General features: G+C 57.5%; 1 protein-coding gene across 2 annotated transcripts in view; it reads left to right on the top strand.

Moving 5' to 3' along the window:
* Positions 1-2375: 2375 nt before the first annotated feature.
* CNTFR (ciliary neurotrophic factor receptor) overlaps positions 2376-19260 on the top strand; it is a 38035-nt gene continuing 21150 nt past the window's right edge. Inside the window, exons 1-2 of one of the 2 annotated variants that reach the window (XM_031447210.2) lie at positions 2376-2544; positions 10334-10447. The gene's annotated coding sequence lies outside the window, so the exon portion shown is untranslated. Of the gene's footprint in view, positions 2545-10333; positions 10448-13378; positions 13445-19260 lie in introns of those variants that run through there. The other variant, XM_031447213.2, reaches the window with a different exon arrangement.

Genomic DNA, 19260 nt, shown 5'->3' on the forward strand with positions numbered 1-19260 from the left:
GGCATTGGAGCCGGAGGGAGCGGAAATCCACGAATAATCTGTTGCCCCAGCTCAGATGGAAAGAGAACCACTTCTGGGTAGCGGCAGGAGGGAGAGAGGGGCCGCACCCCTAGTTGCTCTATAGGTGGGCGCTGCCTCTTTGCGGGATCCGCAGCCCAAGGGAGCACGCGCGTCCCACACTACCCGCCAGGTGTCGCTGCGGCCCCGGGGAAGCGGGTGCGGACGCTGGGTACTGCACCCAGAGAAGCTGCGGATCGACTGACTCAGGGATCCGGTCCGACGTGCGCCTCTGGTCTTCGCGAATCCTCTGACACACCAACTTCTCGGGCTGCCGTCCCCGCTTGCTCTGAGCAGACCCTGCCCCAGCATCCGCGTACTTGGGCACTGTCGACGGCAGCCCCAGCGTCCCCGGGTGGAGAGGAAACGTTGGTTTGGGGCAGAACTCCTCACTGCCCTCAACCTGGCAGAAGGGGGCTGAGTCCAGGACACTTGGAGGATCTGGAGGTCATGACAGCCCATCAGTGATCCGCAGATCTCGACGCCCATCGTCGCCTCGAGGGGAGGGGCGCCTTCCGCAGAACCCAGTCTCTCCGAGGCCTAGTTTAGGTCATGGGGAGGGGCATTCCTGACACCTCTCCCTCGCCCCCCACCCACACATTCTGTTGCACCATCTCGGCTACTTCCTGGTGCCCACCACCTGGTCCCCGCCCGCGACCCGGGTATTTGGAGGCTCCTCCAGAGAGTCCGGATAAAGGACACCTACTGTGGGTGGCGGCGAGCTGGATCTCAGCAGGGTGCCACTATTTCTCTGTGTCCTTAAACCCCAGCCGGCCCTTTCTGAGCCCCAGCTCCGGCTGACTCCTGCCGGTTGCACTGAGGGGATTCGGAGGCCACGGAAGTGAAAGTGAAAAGCCCGGGCAGTGGCAGGAAGGTTTTTCCTCTGCAATGGGAGTCCCTGAGGCATTTGTTGGGAAAGGGCCCGGGTGCTCTGGGCAGCCTACTAGGGAAGGGTGTGAGGAAGCAGCGAGATGTTTCCTTTTCCCCTCCCCGCCCTCGGCCCTTGCGCAGCATCCCGGAGGGGCCAAGCGCAGGGATTATGGGTCAAAGGTCAGGTGAAAAATCCGTGGGGTGGGGATGGGGGTGGGCCACTCGTTATCCGCCTCTGGCATTCACTCTTTCTGTTGCGCTTTCCTGTGGCCTCAGAAGTAGTCGGGTTGTCTAACCTTAATCCCCTATGTTATAGCTGGACCGGAGGCCTGGGGGCGAATGAAATTAGCACACCCGCCCCTCAGAGGCCCAGGCTGCGAAAGAGTGAACCTCAAGCGCCAAACTCTGGCACTCGCGCTCTGGCACTGCCGGTCCAGGCATAGAGGGTGCACCCTCCCTACGCCCCGTATCCCAGTGGAGATCTCGCCCCAGGCCTTATGCCCGCGGATGGGAGAGTGAAGAAGGAGAGGGTAGTTGTGGTGTGTCACTGGAGGCTTGGTGGGAGGCGAGGGCCTGGGTTCCCAGCCTGATCCGTGTCGGGTCATGGGAGCAAATAGCCCTCTTTCCTCTGCGCGAGGGTGTAAATAAATGTCTAGTGGCTGGGAGGAGGAGGTCGGGGGAGGGAGTCATTGCTGGGGGCGGCAGGAATAGGGGAAGGGCGGAAACGGCTGGCCTCCCGTGCCCAAAGTGGGGCCTGGTGGCTCCAGCTCGCGCTCTTCTCATGGAGGTGCCCGCGGGAGGACCCCGAGAGTTGGTCCGAGGTGTACCAGGATGTCGTTGCGAAGCAGTCAGGGCCTGAACGTGCGGGAGTGTGCGCGGCGGAGACCTGGCCAAGGCTGAGTGTGAGAGAGTGAGTGTGAATGAGCGACCCCGGGGGTTGGGTGCGCGCCCAGCGGCCCTGGGGGATCCGGCGGAGTGGGTGTGGGGTGTATGTGCGCGCGCGTTTTTGAGACCCGCGGTCCGGGCTGCGTCTGAAGCGCGGGGGCCACAGCCGTCTGGAGGGCGTTCCCGAGAAAGGGCGAATGCGAAGGGGCCACGCGTGCCAATGCGGGCGAGTGTGCCCGCGAGGGGAGGGTGCGTGCTAGCGCGAGACGAGTGGGAGTGGGGGCTCACAGGCCTGCTCAGGGTGAGTATGCCCGCGCGAGCGGGCCGCGCGAGCCAGGCGCGGGAGCGTGCCATAGCGGGGGCGCGCGGGGGCCGTGGCCTGGAGGGGGTCGTGGCGCGCGGCCGCGGAGGCGCGGGGAGACAAGGCGGGAGGGGGAGGGGAGGGAGGGCGCGCGCGGCCGAGCGGGCGCCCGCGGTCACATGGGCGAGGGAAGGAGGGAGGGAGCGCGCGAGGGAGGGAGGAGGATGGGGGGGTTAAAGCCGCCGAGCGCCGAGGAGCCGGTGCAGAGCGGGCGGCGGCAGCGGCGGCAGCGGAGGCGGCGGCTCCAGCCCGCGCGGCGCGGGGCTCGGCGGCGGGATCGGGCAGCGGTGCTAGCTCCGCGCTCCCTGCCTCGCTCCCTGCCGGGAGCGGTCGAAGGGCGAGGTGCGGAGCCCCGGCGACCCGAGGGCGCGGTGAGTACCCCGCGCGGACCGCGCGCGGCCGGACCCTCAAACCCTCGGGCTGACCGACAGACCCGCGGCCCTCGTGCGCGCGTGAAGAGGGAGGGACAGGCGTGGGCCCGAGACTAGGGGGAGGGGGCCAGGAAAGTTCACGGGAAACTTCGAGGGTAAACTCGGGGGCGGGGGCGCAGGAGAGGCGGCCCCCCACGTCTGGGCGCGCCGAGGGTTGGGCGTGGTGGTGGTGGTGGTGGTGGGGACGGACTATCGGCTGGCGGGAGGTGGCAGGGGCCGATTGCCCTAGCCTCCCTGTTCTCCCTCGCCCCTCAGCAGAGCGCGCAGGGTCTGGGAAAATTCCGGAGCTTGATGGGGGTGTCGCAGTGACCCCCGTGCGCCCAGAAGCTTCCTTCTCCAGGAGAAATCTGGACTTAAGCGCGCCCAGGGGTGTGAACGGACGGTTGCGCGTCTGCCAGTGTACGTGTGTCCGTGTGAATCCGCTAATGTGTGTGCGTGTGTGTGTGTGTTGGTGTGAGCCTGACTGTGGTTTCCTCGTGAGTCCGCCTGGATGTATCTCCATTTAGTGGGTCTCCTTCAGTATTTCTTTGTAAGTCCTGTTGTGTTGTGTGTCCGTGTGAGTCCGCTTGTGGTGTATCCCCGTCTCTTTGTGAGTCTGCCGGTGTGTGTCTCCTCCAGTGCGGCTCTGTGTGAGCCCGCCTGGGTGTCCCTGTGTGGCTCGGAGTGGTGTATCTCCCCGTGCGTGGGGGCTGGGCCGAGGGGAGGTCACCAGACGGACAGCTCTCCTGCCTCGCTCCTCTCCTCTCCTCTCCCGAGCCTCTCCTCCTGCGTCTAGCTCTCGAGCTCGCCGGCTCCCTTGGCCCCCTCCCCCCTTCAGTAGCTTCAGGCGGGCAGGAGCATTTCACGCCTTGTTGAAAATTCAGGATTTTCTTTCTCTTTCCGTCTAGTCTATCTCGATGAGAAGCGTCTCTGTGTGTCTGTGTAGCTGGCAGCTTGTCTGCAACACTGGATGTGTGTCTGCATGCCGCTGGAGGAGTGTGTCTGCAACACTAGTTGTTTTGCCTGTAATACTTGGTATATTTGTGTCTGTGTCACTGGGGGTGTGTCTGTGTCACTGAGGTGGTGGGAGTAGGAAATGCTGGGTGTGTTCGTGTATCTATAATTGCTGTTTGTCCAGGGAATCTGAAACAGAGTGCATTCTTGTGTGTCTAACTCTGGGTGTGATGGTGTACCAATGCATATGTGGGGATGATGCGGCTTGAACAATTGGATATTCCCATGGCTGTAGAGCTAGCCAGGGTTTGGCGTTTGGAGGGGGCTGTGTCTCAAAAAACTGTATCCTTGCTTCACTGCCAAAACCCACACAAATCCTCTGGACTGGTTTTTAGGGCTAGGGATCAGGATTGGTGACATGGATCTAAAGTTCACACCCTATCTGGGTTAATACTCCAACTGGGACCCTGAGCCTTACATGAAGAGTAGGAGTTTAAAGTTCACACTTAAGACTTCTAGGGGTTCTGGAATTCATACTCAGCTTCGCACTGGGACAATTTAACTCATATGGACTCACACTAAGAATTACACTAGGACAATGGACTGGCAGGCACTCAGATTCACAGTTATGTTCTGGTCATATCCAGTGATACACTTTAGTCCTGGAGTTTACACTCAGACTCACACTGGGACTCTAGGCTCGCACTTAGATGCACATTTCTGTCCTGAGGCTCGAAGACTAACACTGAGACCTAGAGCCCATGCTCAGAACTCATTGGGGTCCTAGGGCTCACACTAAGACCCCAGAGCTTTCTCAGATTCACACTTACGTTCTGGGGCTCACTCTCAGACTCACATGGGGAAGCCGGGTCTCATATTTGAACTCAAGGACTCACACAGGATATTGGGGCTCACATACTCACACTTCCATCTCCAAGCTCACACTCAGATTCACAGCAGGGCTCCAGTGCTCACATGCAAGCTTCTCACTTCCATCCTGGGATCACTTAGGGACCCAGTATTCACACACAGACTTCTAAAGGGACCCCAGTGCTCACACTCAGACTGATACGGGGAACCTTCGCTCACACTCAGAATGCCCTGAAGACCAGGAGCTCACGTTCGGACCAACACTAGGACTCCGAGGCTTCCACTGCCTTGTCTGGGAATCCTGGGGCTCCCAGTTAGACTCACATTTCAGACCCAGGGCTTATAGGTACATGCATACAGGGACCCGTGTTCACACTCAAACCCATACTTCCATCTTGGAGTTCACACTCAGAGCGACATCCCTCGCAATTACATTAAACTCACTTCCATCCAGGGGCTTATGCTCAGACTCACGCAAGGGTCCTAGTGCTCACACTCAGACTTGTGCTTCCTTTTTGAGGCTTCCATATTCACACAGGAGCCCTGGGGGGCAGGTCACACTTAGAATCACACCCAGTTATGCTTCCATCCTGGGGCTCACATTCAGACCCACATTAGGATTGTGGTATTCACATGACCAGTGGCACTTAGAACTCATAGTCAAACACACTTATGCTTTCTTTGGCTTATGGTGTATATTGGGGCATTTGGGATCAGGAAGAGACTGTTACAAGATCTGTCCCCTCCTGAGGTGGGGAGAGGAGGAGATATGTGTTTGGTCATGTCCCTTGGGCTGTGGGCTGATGGAGAGGGTGGTGGGAAACACTGACACAGTTAAACCTTTCTGCCTTTTCTTCCAGGAGATAGCTCTTGGCAGGAAGCTCTAAGTGGCTTTTTGGTACAGGAGCGATATGTACGCTTAGAGTCCCCCATGTGCCATGTACCTGCACATCCCTCTTAAGTAGTTCTAGGTACCCCTTCTGTGATGGAGAGGGTCAGGTGTAGGAAAGTAAGACTCATGTCCTCCCAAGATAGCTCCAGTCATCCTTAGGATGGGAGTGATGTGTAGATTGACTGGGTGAGGGGTAGACCTCTGGCTCCTTTGACCTTTCCAGGATGTTGAATCTCTGATTCTAAGGGAGATGATAGCCCCAGACCTGTGCATAGAAGTTGGCTGGAGGAGAAGACTGCACTGGAACCCACCCTCTTTTCTCTCCTATGCCCTGGGCAAGGGGGTAGGGCCAAGTTAGGTTCTACCTCACAGCATCTCCTGGAATGTCTCTTGAGTCCTTATCTTGTCTCCATGGTATGCCCAGGGTTCTCCACTCGGCTTCCCAGAAGAGCAATAGCTTTGTGGGGAGGGGACAGTTGGGCCAGGTTGCACTCAACCTTAGGACTCCACCTGCCTTGGATTCACTGCCCAGGCATTTAAACACCCTCCCACTGTGGAAGCCCTCGAGGTGCACCATCACCCCACGGGAGTCCATGATGTAGGGACTTGGCCCTCAGGCTCAGATGGCTAGACCGTAACTGCTCCCTGTCCCTGTGGGGGATACGTGCTCTCCAGCCCCCCTATAGGGATGGGGGGCTTGGAGGCCAAGACGCCCTGCTTTACCCCCCCGTGGTGAGTTGAAGTGTAAATGAATCGGAAACAGATGGAGCATATTTTCTTTGAAATGCAGATGGGTTGGGGGGGACCATGTGTGCCTTGTTTGGGGGAGTCCCAGAGAACAAGGAGGCTGAGGATGAGGAGAGAGAGCTGACCCCTCCTCCAGACCCACCAAGAGGTGGGAGGAGTGGGGGAGACCTCAGCTGTGTAAACTCCGGTGGCCCCGGGGTAACCACACCCACCCCAGCTCCCAGCTTCCTGTGGGGAGGGGCTGGGGAGGCAAGTGGTCCCTGTGGGCCTAGAGCGCTGAGGTCATCACCCGCCTTTCCCTCTGCAGAGGGCAAAGAGACCCTCCAGGGCACAGAGCCATCCTGGGTTTGGGGTCACCAGAGCCAAGAGCTCTGGGGGTTAAGAGGTGGGAGGAGAAGCTGGGGCAGATGTGGGGGAAGAGTCAGACCCTGCTGGTGTGAGGAACTAGCTCCCAGAAGCTGGGACCAGAGCTACGGTGGAAGAAACTAAAGTTAGACTGTTGTGGTGCCTTCTGGGCAGTCCTGGGGTTTAGGAATGGACTGAAGAGTCCTCATTCCCGCAGGAAGTCAGCCCGCCCCACCATACACTACCTGTACTTTCTCTTCCCAATACTTAGCAAGGCTGTGTAGTAATTGCCCATGAACTCTGGGACCTAGGGATTGGGTCTACTTCCCTCACCCACCGTTCCGGCCCCTGGCACAGACCAGGTACACAGGAGGAGGGCAGTGTTGAGTAAACCATACACCTTTTTCTCTCCTGCCAGACTGACTGAGTGCTATTGGTGGGCAAGACCAGGTCCCTAACTCCGGGCACAGTACCTGGCAGGCATTGGGTGCTCAAGAGATGCTGAGGAAGGAACCATTGAGAGAGACAGACCACTGGGAGAGAAGACTCTCTGGGGTTTGTGGCTTGAGACCCAGCAGCCTCTGTCGTATAACCCTATTTGGCTCGAAGGAATGCTGAGTGATTTGCAGGCTAGACTAAAGGAAGGACTTCCCTGAATTCAGGGAAGGAGTGCAAAGGATAGACAGCTTCTTCCTTGAAAAGGTCTGGACTAGGAGAGACCGAGGCAGGGCAGTGACCCTGCTTCTGTGGCAGAGGTCAAAGTTCACCTCTGTCTTCTCCTGGCTTCAGGATTTTTCAGAAGGTAGGAGAGTCCTTTTCTCCCTACGTGGTTGTGAGCGTGTCCCTTGCTCTCTCTAGGTCTGGGTTTCTTGGACTCTGGCGAAGGCAGTCAACCACATCTCTGAGCCTTTGAGACTGGGCTCTGAGGTTGTTTAGCTGCTGTGGACACCACGGACTGTCCGTATTGGTTATTAATGTCTGTTTGAGAACACGGGGTTCAGATCCTAAAAATACCCTGTCTAGCCAGAGCCTCGGAGTTGCTGGTGTGGGCCAGTGTAGCAGTGGCTGCATCTTGATCAGATGGATACAGAGCCAGGAGAGACTGGGAAAGTGTGGGGAAACTGAGGCACATGCATGGGAGTTGTACAGGAGACAGAGCCTTTGTTTTATGTGGAACAAAATAGTGGTGCCAGTTAGTCAAATTATGGCAACATTTAAGGTGATCTGTTATCCTATACTGCAGAGAATTTCCTTCTCAGAGAGTCTGGCCATAATTCTGGTATCAGATATAAAAATCAAGTAGTCAGTAGTAACCGTTTCAAGTCCAGCTTTGCAGTGTTCCAAAATAAGTGTGTTGCAAAGAAAAAAATCCTGCCCCAGTAGTCTTCCCTCAGCCACTGCCTCCATCCCGACCTCCTAGAGCTCTTCCTTGCAGCCCAGGCCCCAGTGAGGTTCTTGCACACCTCCTTCTCTAGGCCCCACCTCACTTCTGACCCCCAGGCCTCTGTGTAGCCCTTCTCCCCCAGAAGAGAACTGCACAATGGTCCCCAAAAGGTAAGAAGAGCCCAGCCTCTGAGGGCAGATGTTGTTTGACCTTGGCCCTTGAGCTGACCTTACTGGGCCCCTCCGTGAAATCGTGGAATGGGGGGGCTGGGCCCTGGCCCAGGCCCGGAGAGAAGGCGGTTTTGGCACCCATCCAGGTCCCTGACGTCAATGACTCCAAATAATGGAATCAATATTGGGGGGGGCAAGCGTGAACCAGGCCCCAGCGATTAGAAACAGATCAGCACAAACCCGCAGCTGATTCTGATAGAGCTGCCTTGGAGAGCTAGGGTGGGAGGCCTGGAAGGAGGTGGACCTGGGGAGGGGGGGTGCTCAGGAATGGGGGCGGAGCCACGGGGTGTCCAAAGCGTGAGAGTGCACAAGTGGGCAGGGACTCTGGGGCTGCCTGGGTTGGAAGGATGGGGCGGGAAGAGGGGGGCTGTCCTGGTCCCTTTCTCTTTTGAGCCTGTGGGGTTCCAAAGCTGGGGAGAGATTGTGAATGGAGACTTCTGGCAGCCAGTGAGGGATAAAGAGGTGCAAGGGGAGTTCAGAGTTCATCTCTCTGCATCCGAGACCTGGGCGTCGAGGCCACATTGGGTGTCACAGGTCATATCAAGGGACCGGGGAGAGTCCTGATGAGACCTAAGGGAGATAGCCTTTTGCTTGGAGGCATTCAGCATTAATCGGAGATGAAGAAATGGGTATTCACCCTCAGGTTAGGAGTCTGGCCTCCTCCACCAGCCCAAGTCGTCTCAGTCTCCTAGAGGGCAGCAGGTGAGGATGGAGGGGCCCACGAGGTCCACAGGGGGCTGGCCTGGCGGCAGCTGACAAAAAACAGGAAGAAGGGCTGGGGGAGCGGCTGTAATTACGGGGCATTTATTATTAATCAGATGAAATTGCTGGAAGCAGCTGGTGTAATGTGTGTCGTGATACAGCCTCGGCATGGCCCCCCCAACACAGGCGCACACGAGTGCACACTTACACACATACCACACACAGCCTGAGTCTTGTTTGCTTTCACAGTTTTCTTCTCGTGAAGGTTGGATGGCTCAATATGTGTCTCTGTGTCTGTGCCTGTTGGTGTGTGTCTATGTTTTTTCAGGGGAACCTGTCCCCTCCTCTCCCTCTATTGTCTCCTTTTCCCACAGTCCCTGTGATTCTTTGGCCCAGTGTGTCTGCCTCTGTCTTCCTCTCTGTCTCCCTCTCTTTGTCCTTTCTTTTGGTGTGTCTGTATCTGTTACTACCAGCCAGACTGTCTCTAACACCTTGTTTTAGTTTCTGGCCATATCTCCCTGGTTGGTGGTACCTCTGCCTCTGTGAGCAGAGTTGGATGTCATGGAGTCCTTTTCTCATGAGTATGTGTTTAGGCCCCTGATCATGCCTTTGGCAGACATATCTGGGACCTGATTTTTTCCAGGAGAGGGGCAGTTGGACCCTGAGATCTTCCCAGTTCTTGTAGAAGTCCAAGGCTCTGTTAACTGACTGGAGTCCTAGAAGCAACAGTGACTTTCAAAATAGCCCTGAGTACAATACCAGCTTTCTTGCCAACTACCAGTCCTGTGACTTTGGGCAGGGTGCTTTTGCTCTCCGAGCCTCAGTTTCCTCATCTGTAAAATGGAAGCAGGATTACCTCCAAAGATTGTTTTGATGATTCTGTGCAAAACTGTATGTTAAGTACTTATCATGGTATCTGGCTTATCAAGGACCCTGAATAAATGTTAGCTGTTGTTATTATTATTATTGAGAAAGGCACTGTGCTGGTGGGAGAGAGAGCTGCAGAGGCAAGCTGGTATTGCAGAAGGGCTTTGGAACTAGATTTGCACTCAAATCTATGCTCTGGAACTGATTAGCTGTGTGGTCTTGGGCAAATTAACCTCCCTGAATCTTGGGTTTTTCAACTGTCAAATGGGAATAATAATAGGACCTACCTCATAGAGAAGTCATGAAGATTAAATGAGATAATGGATATAAAGTGCCTAACACAGTTCCTGGCACATAACAGATGCTCAATAGATCATAGTGGTGATGAGGAGAAGATGGTTTGATGGTGGCCATGTGTCTCTGTGTGAGTATGCGTGTGAGAATGTGTGTGCTATGGAGGTGCTTGTGTCTGTAGACTGCTTATATGGGGATTTTGGATTGTCTGTGGGTGTGTGTCTGTGTGTGGTGTCAAGCCATTGGTTTCTTGTCTCCCTCTGTCCTTGTGGTTCAGAACCTAAAGTCCACAAAGCGGGCTGCAGGAAGTCAGGACCTCTCCCAACTTCTCTTCTAGACACTGATCTGCTGCCTGCCTCAGTCTCCCCTTCTCACAATGGGGTTGTGAGTATGAAATGAGATCTGAGTTGGACTAAGGTCTATGGCTCCTCTGTGGCCTCTGATTTGTGCCCTTTGCCCTTCTAGAATCCAGTCTTGTCACATCCTCCCGCCCCCTTGGTTTTGGAAGTCTCAGGAAGAGTTTGGTCCGGAGGAGGAGGAGGACATTGATGTGCTCGGTGTGCAGCCAGTGGTGAAGAGGTATGTGCTGGGGACCCAGGAGAGGCAGGCCAGTTTCGGGGCATCAGGCAGGTGCGGTGGGGCTGTAGATCTGGGAATGAGTGAAGGAGGGCCTGAGACCCCTCCCTTCTCTTCCCTCATCCTTCCTCCTGAGGCTTTTCATGCCCTCATGACAGGCTTGTCTTTACAGGGAAGAGACTTACCCACAGTCACACAGGTGGGTCAGAAAACTGGGTTCTGCACTGAGGGGGCTGAATCCAGGATGTGGGAGTATGTTTCTGTCTCATTGTCAGGCTCCCTCTCTGCCCCCAAAGCATCTCTCTGGCTTGACTCGGGGGGAGCAGCTGGGCTTGGAGGAGATGGGAAGGAGGGTCGAAAAGTCCAAAATATTCTGGGGCCAGCCGCGGGGCTGGGCCTGACTCTCTCTGCCTTTCATTCATGCTAGGCAAAGCCCCTGGATTGGCAGCCCGGGGGTGGGGGTGTCCAAGGAATCGAGGCGCTGGAGCGGAACGGAAGGGCCTATTGTCCAAAACCCGCCAGAGGCCCACAAAGGCCGGCCGGGCTTTTCATCTCAGTTCCCAAACAGCCTGGCCTTTTTCCCGGCCCGGGAGTAGGGGGGCTGACCCTTCAGAGCTAGGAATGGGGTGTTGTTGAGGATGGGGTGGGGTATCCCTGGCTGACAACAAGGCCATAAAAGGGACTTAAAATGGAGCTGAGGTTCTGAAGAGGAGGAAGGGAGGCTCCAGAAGGCTATAGAGAGTTAAGCTTCCATCTCACTGTTCCCAGAGGATCTAAGGACTTAGAGTGGGATATCTGACAGAAGTTCAGATTTGCACAGTATTAGGGGGCACACCTGGGAGGAGTCTGATTGCTGGTTGGGAAAGTGATCTGCTGAGCTCTGAGGGTCATAATCCTCCCCCCAAATTGGGGACCTCTTAGGGAGGAGAGACAGGGATCAGAGAAAGCTAGTGGTCAGGCAAGAGAATGGGCTCCCTGCAGCAGGAGGGACTGAGGCCAGACAGCAGGAAGGACTTTCTGCCAATGAACAGTAGCTCAGATGCCCTGACCCTGTCCCTGGGGATCCCAGAGGCTCGCAGAGAGCAGGGGAGCTGGAGAACACCCCCGAGGGGTTAAGGCTGAGGCAGCTTCTGTGGGGGCAGAGGAGGAGGCCAAGAGGGAGGACTTGGCAGTGCTGTCCACCTCCCCCAGCAGCACCTCCAGCACCACTTTAAAAACGGCTTTTTAATTTAACAAAGTGGATGAAAAACTGTTTTTGGAAATAAAAGATATCTCTGCTGTCTCCCAGGCTAGCACTCAGCCCTTGCAGAGAACCTCTCTGAGTTTCTCCCCGCTGTCAGTGGCTCCTTTCCTCTCTCTCTGTCTGTCTCTTTTGTTTGTTTCTGCTCTTTGGCCCCCCAGCTTCCCCTTGGCCTCCCATCACCACCCCCCTCCATTCAGCCTCTGTGGGAGTGTCATCCTCAGCCTCTTATTTCCGTGTCTCTGCATCTCCTGTCTCTCCTCTCCCAGTCTCTCTCTTCCGGGGCTTGTCTCTCTCTCCTGATTCGTCTCTGTCTCCCAGCCTGTCTCAATCTCTGTCTCCCTCCCCCTCTCCTTTCTCCCCCCAACCCCTGCTCTAAATGGGTCTATTTAAAACACCCGACGCTGCCAAGTCAGAAAAGCGTCTCCTGATAAAGCGCATTAGGCAGAGGGAGGGAGGAGGAGGGGGGAGGGAGGAGGGAGCCGCGGGCGGATGGATTGATCCAAGCCCGTAACCCCATTAATCAAGCATCGTGGATCCCCCTCCCTCCCCCAGCTTCAGCCCCTTCAGGGCTAAAAAGCCCCTTAAATATTTATCACCCCTCCCCCTTGGGGGGTGAGGGGAGGGGTGGGTGGCCCTTGGTGTGAGCATCCCCAGCCACCTGGTTTCCCCCCTTGTGCATGTACACATGTGTGCCTGTGCTCCTGTGTGCATGTGTGGGTGTGTACACCTGACAGGATCAGGGCCCAACTGCCATCTCACTCCCCCACCATCTGAGTGGCCTGGTCCCCTGAGCAGCTCCTGGGGACCTTAAGGGTCTGGCCTGGCTCCTGCTCCTCCTGAAAGGTTGGGCATGCAGAATAGGGAGAACTTGGAGTCAGTTGGGGGCCCTCATTCCCCCCAAAGTGCAGGGCTGGAGGACTGGGTGGCATTGCACTGTCACTCTCAGAAGGCAAAAGGGTGAGCTGGGGATTAATGTCCAGATTCCCTCAAATTCCCAGCGCAGGAAGTAACTTGAGGAATAGAGTTGAGGACTCCACACTCCTCAGGTGCACAAAGGTAACTTGGAAGGCTGGCTGAAGTTTCCCCTTTCTCCTCAGAGGGCAGGGATATGACCCGGGGGTGGGTAGGGGGCTTCCCACTACTCTCAGGCGGAGAAGACCTCCTGGGCCGGGTGGAGGTCCCCATCGCCTCCAGAGAATAGGAAGGTGGCCACTCTCTGGGGGTGATGTGGGACTGCCCCCCCGCCCTCCCCGGCAGCAGAGGTCAGCCCTGAGTGAGACAGGCGGGGGTTTGTCCGAGTTGGCCTGAGACAACTTCGCGCGGGGCGGGGGAAGGGAGGCCCCAGCCGCCCCTGGACGTGAGGAGGGGCCCCGGCCCAGAGCCGGGAGGGTCCCTTCCCCCTCCCCTCCCCCGGCATCAAGTGCCACATCTCCTCCTGACTCAGACAATTAGATTCAAAGGATGACCTCACTGCCTGCCGTCCCTCACTCGCTCCCTCCGCTAGCTCGGCTCGCTCGCTCGCTCGCGGCGCGCTCCTTCCTCCCCTCCTCCCGGCCCGCTCGCCGCCTCGCTCGCTCCCTCGCTCGCGGCTCGGCCCCTCGCCCGCCCGCCGGGACCCTCGGGGGTGGGGGGACGCTCCTGCTCCCCGAGCCGGCCCGGGCCCCAGCCCCGAGCCCCGAAGGCCCGATGCCCGCGGGCGGCCGGGCAGACCCACGGAGCACCGGAGGCACCGACGGGGCGCCTGCGCGGGGACCCAGGTCAGTGGCGGCGCGGCCGCAGGGCCGGAGAATTTGTCACCCCCGCTGCCGCCGCAGAGACGCCCCCGCCCGCGCCGCCCGCCAGCCCGCCTCGGCGCTTCCCGCTCCTTTCTCGGCCCCCGCCCCCCGCGGCTGCTCGGCGCTCCCCCTGCCAAGCTGTCTCTCTCCTCTTCTCTTTCTCTCCCCCCAGCCCCCCTGCCTCTGCAGCCAGTGGGAGGGACTGGGACTTCCTGAGGTCCCAGGGATGGGGCCGGGGCCCATTGGCTGCAGCCGGACCAGGCCTCTGAGAGAGGAGGGGGCTCTGGCTGTGTCCACTGGCCTGGGGGAGGGGACCACCACCTGGGTGGAAAGGGGGCTACCGAGAGAGGGGCCCAGGGTGTGGGGGTGACATCTCGACAGAGGGGATGAGCTCCTGATATCTTCCTTTTCTCACATCCTGTGGGCCTCTTGCCTGGCTTCATTTGTCCCCACCTCCTAACTAACTTTACTCCCCATGGCCTATGTTCTTTTGGGCCCTGTCACCTAGTTTCCATAGACCCTGCTGCCTGATTTCTTTTGTTCCCACTACCTGCCTGGCTTTATGGGATTGCCTTGCCTGATTTTCCTTAGGTCCTGCTCCCCTGACTGGCTTCCGCGGAGCCGCTCCCTTTAGGACGGGGCATCAGGGCCCAGGCTACACCTGGAATGGCAAGTGCTGGATGTCAACAGCATTGCCGATTTTTCTGGGGTTGGGGCCGGCCAGCAAAGCCTGGATTCCTTTCTGCCTGGACAGCGACACAGCGTCCTCTCTTGTGATAGGGGGCGGGGCTGCAGAGTCCAAGGACACTTGAGGATTCTTGTCCTCAGTGGTTGGTTAGGGGAGCACTGGCTTGGCCAGCGCTGTCCCCATCTCTCTTTGGGCCTGATGGTAATGACAGGGCTTTGGCAGGGGCTGGGGGTTGAGGTCGAGGCCTCATCTCCTTCCCCTTCCCTCCCTTCCTGCAGCCAGACCTGACATTCAGGTGTCCTATGGACAGTTATAGGCACAGAAATGTCTTGAAGAGGCCTGGGATCACACAGCAGGTAGCTAGGCTGAGAGCTGCTGCTGTTTCTCATCCTGGGGAAGAAGGGGTGAGGAGGGGAGGCAGGAGGCCCTGGGGAGCAAGCTGGTTTCTGGGGTTTGCTGGCTCCTGCTGCCACCAATGCCACCATCTCTTCACCCATAGGCTTCCCCACCCCTCCTCTCTGGCCTGGATCTCCCCTCATTCCCAAATGCCGGTGAAAGCGGGGTTAGGAGAGGAAGGAGCCGTCTGTTCCCTCTTTTAGGAACCTTTCCCTTTCTGCCTTAGGCCACCCTGAGCTTTATTCCCCTTTCCCCAAGGCACAGGCCAGGCAACCCAAGGTCCCAGTGACTATTCTGAGTGTGTATCTGTATTTCCCTCTGCCAAGTATAAAGGTGTGAGGTGCTGAGGGGGTCTGAGTTTCTGGAGGTGCTATGGTATCTGTGTTCTGAGTGTGTGCTGGTATCCATATGCGAGACCAGGACTGTTTTGATCGAGTGGGTGTGAGACTCTGTGTGTGTGACTGAGATTCATGTGTGCACCCACACCAGCGTGTGCAAGGCTGTGGCAGCGGGTGTCCACGTGGGAGGCCATGGCATGTGGCTGTGATGGTGGACTTGGAGTGCCAGTGTCTGCGAGAGGCTGCCTGGGTGTGTCTGTGAAGCTCTGGCTGCCTGTCGTGGAGGTGGGGGGCTTTAGGGAGCTCTGCCAATGGGAGTGAGAGCCCGAGTGTGTGTTCTGTCTTGGGGTGAAGTGAGCACTGGGTGCTGTGTGCCCCTGAATTGCTGGTGTGCATGTGTGTGTGTGTGAGCATGTGTGCGCGCATACTCCTGCCTGTGTTTACCCATCAGGAACAGATTGCTCTGGCTTCCCCACTGTGAGGAGGGGAGGAAGGGGGAGGAAGGATGGCTTGCTTTTGCCCAGCAGACCAGAAGCTTCCTCAGAAGTAGTGTGTGCAGTGTGCGTGCATGTTGTGGGGTAGGGAGAACAGGACACTGTTACATGAAGACAGTCGAAGTTTCTGTTCCCTCCAGCTTTGTCAGAAAGACCATCTTCAGTTCTTTTTCTTACACATCAATGCTTCACAAGCACTGCCCACCCCCGCCCACCATCATGTGTGCGTGCATGTGTGTGTGCATGTGTGTACACAAGCTTGCAAGTGTAGACCTCTGTGTATGTGTTCGAGGGTGTCTGCCCCATAGCAGTGATGGGGCCAGGGCAAGGTGGAGTGCGAGATGCTGAGGCAGATAGGTCTTTGTCCCCGCCCCCAAGCCTGGAAAGCTGCTCTGTCCATCCTGCTGTCTCCATGCAGGGCCCTAAAGCCTCCTTCCTGCCCCTGGCTCATCTGGGGCAGCCCGCTCCCCTGTCGGCTGAGGGAAGTCCCATTCAGCCCTGTTGCTCTGCCCATCCCCCATTTCAGGGAGTTCCTCCAGCCTAACCTCCTGCTGCATCATCTGTCCCTCCAAGAGGAGCAGCCCCACTCCTTCTAGACTTAACCTGAGTGGTACGTGGGCCTTTTCTGGATAGACGGGTCCTCCTGGTTCTTCTAGAAGCCAGGCGCTGGGGGATTTTGTGCTTGTACCTCAGGTTCTGTGAAGCTGTCCAGAGCCCGTGGACCTGCCCAAAGGGAGGATATGAACTTACCTGCCCCTTCCTGCTCTCCATTTGAGAGGCAGGGGGCTGGACCAGATGACTTTCGAGGAAGAAAGCTCAGGCCTTTTGTACCTAGAGGGCTGCTTAAGTCCAGGTCTGTGTATGTATGTGTATACAAGCCCATGCCCAGTCACCAGGCAGCACACAGGGCCCCGAGCAGGGCTCCACGTGTGGGCACAGCTGGTGGGATTCAGACTCCCACCTCCCCAAGACACCTCCCTGCTGCCCAGCCAGGCCCGTCATGGGAGGCCCACCACACGTGCAGCAGGGCACGCACATGCTGATCTCGGTCCCCACGGTGCAAGAGGCTGGGGTGGGGGGTTTGAGCACTCAGAGTCCAGGCTGCTGCCAAAATCCATCGGAATCTTGTCCCCCCCACCCCAGGCCCCCATCTCCGGCTTTGGAGGTCACAACAGCAGGTGCGGATACCCCCCCCAACTCACTCACGTTGGGCCGCCTCCTTTTCCACAACCTCAGCCAGCGGCTGGAGCTGGGGGACTGCTCCCCCTGCCTCCCTCCTGGTCCCCCTCCCACTGGTGCTCAGCTTCTCCTGCCCCCTTCTGTGGGGAAAGATGGGGCCTAGGTTTGGATGGGGTCCTTCCCCCAGAGCAGTGGGGCTTGCCCCTGGAGTGGATGGGGATGTGGTCGCCCAGGAGGAGATAAGGCTTGAATCCTGAACCCAGGCATGGCTTCTGGGTCCCATGTCACTTGGGGTAGGGGCACTGAGAGCTGAGAGGAGGGCCAGGTCTGGATTCAGAAAGGAAGGAGAAAGAGCCAGAGACAAGAGACTCAGAGACAGGGAGAGACGCCACAGGGAGTGGGAGCCTGCCCCATGGCCAGCCGGCCCCAGCCCAGGAGCTGGCCTCTGACCCAGCCCGCCCCCTCCCCGGTGGGGGGGCCTGCTGGGCCAGCTGCCAGGGGCCAGGCCTCCCCCCTTGGCCTCCCCCCTACCCTCAGCCTCTGGACTGCTCAGGCCTCTGCCCCCGCCCCCACCGCCCACGCTGTCCAGGCTGCCTAGGCCTGGTGGGATCTGGGGGCCTCCTGGCCTCAGCCCCTCCTCCCCCTCCTGGAGCTTCCCGCCCGCCCAGACTGTCTCTCCCAGGCTCCCCCTCGGCGGCGAGTGCTGTTCCTCCCTGCCCACCCTGTCCTTGTCCTGTTCTGTCTCTTGTTTTCCCGCTCCATCTTCAAGTGTAGGTGTCTCTTCTTTGCTGCACCCTAATTCCTCTGCAGATTTGAAGCCTCTAGAGTCTCCACGGTCTTTGAATTAGTCATCCTGTTCTGGGTTCTCACCTCATTCCCAGGATGCATCCTCTAGGGCTGTTGTAAGGAGAGGGAAAAGGGGTGAGGCCCCAGGATAGAGTGTCATTTCCGTTACCCTGAGGGATTCTGGAGTCTGGGTTGCTGAGGGAGACTGGAAGCTGTGGAGATGTCACCTCGGCCCTGCCATGGGCCAGATGCCCTCCATTAGATGAAGGATCCTGACCTCACCCCAGTCCGAGGCCTTGGCAGTGGGGAGGGGGCAGGTCCAGGCCAGTGACCATCACTGGATCTCAATTTCTTGGAGGTGCCACTGGGGCCTCCCTGTTCATTCATTGTCCAGGCTGGATTGAGCCTACCTGATCCCCAACACACCCACACCCACACCCTGAAGCCTGAGGTTCAGAGCACACTATTGCATCAACACTCATGCGCAGTGAGAGCTGGGCCCTAGGCAGTGGTGCTCAGAAACCCCCACCCCATCCCGGATGTGGTAGGGATTCCTCAGGGTTGGGCTGAATAACCTAAGCTGCTCTGTTTTTGCAGGGGTAAAGAGGGGCTTTCCAAAACTCACACGTCCCTCTCTCAGGTTTTGCCTTCAGCTGAGCAGGGGGTAAGGGTCGGGCTGCAGGGCACTTGGGGGGGCTGGCAAGAGGGGTCTTGCCCCTGGATCTTAAGCGAGACTCAGAAACTGGGTAATTGAGGTCCCTGATTTGGAGACTATCACTTTGCCTGTCAGTGTCACTGCTGGTGACAGCCTCCATGGTGCCAGTATTATTGTGGACTGGTGTTATTCTGTGTGACTGTCCATCTTACCCAGTCTATCAACATCCCTATGTCACTGTGGATGTCACCATCATTGTTAGTCTGTGTGACTGTCAGCTTCATTGCGTCTTTGACTCTGAAGTTATTGTCACTCTGATTGTGTGAGTATCAACAGGTGTCATTGCCCTGTTTGCTGGTGTCATTGTTTGTGACTGTCACTATAGTGACTGTCGATACCCCTGTGTGTCATTGTCATCTGTGCAACTGTGTCATTTTTACTGGGTATTGTTATTACTGTGTAATGGTGTCAGAGGGAGAGACAGACCTTGAGAGAATGACAGAGACACCAGCAGGGTCTCTGGGTCTACCTAGAGCATCTTTGAAAGATCAAGTGACAGTAAGTTGGGGGTCCAGGATTGTCTCTTGATGAGTCACGTCTCTGTGTGTGTGTGCAATGATGACACTGTGGGGTTCTCTGTCGGGAGAGGTGCTGGGCTTCTATGCTGACAAGGGCTTTGGGCTGCTGGAAATTTGCTAGTGGAGTGCCCTCTGTTCCCTTCTCACTTCTGAGGCTGGGGCTGGGGCTGGAGGCCAGGCTGGCCCCCTGGAAGGGTCTACCGGGAGCCTGGGCCAGTTTGCATAGCCCTCAACTGGGGCTTTATGGGATTTATGCTCCAGATCTATTCCAGAGCCATGGGGTGTGGACTCGGAAAATTCCTGGGAAAGATGCTCTTTGCCCTGGGATGGGTGGCCTGAGGTGAGCTAGGGCAGAGGTGTAGCCTGGATGCCTCTGGCCTCAGCTTCCCTACGTGGGAATGGGTCCAGCTGGGACTCAGAGGGAAGAGGGAAGTGAAATTGACCTGGGGCTTCCTGGATCTGCAGGGGCAGAGGTGGGGTGGGGTGGGGTAGGTTTTAGTCCGCCCTTATCCCTTGGGGGCTGGGCTCCTGGATCCAGAAGCCCTATAGCCCCCAGGAAGGCCTTGCTCTTGCCTCAGATCAGCCAGTACTGCTGTCCTGACAGCGTCCCCCCCTCCACCACTGGAGGGGCTGGGTGGTTGAGCATCTTTGAGAGTTGCTCTGGGTATATATACCCAGAGACCT

Source organism: Camelus dromedarius, chromosome 10 (assembly GCF_036321535.1).
Source record: "Camelus dromedarius isolate mCamDro1 chromosome 10, mCamDro1.pat, whole genome shotgun sequence".
Classification (NCBI taxonomy): Eukaryota; Metazoa; Chordata; class Mammalia; order Artiodactyla; family Camelidae; genus Camelus; species Camelus dromedarius.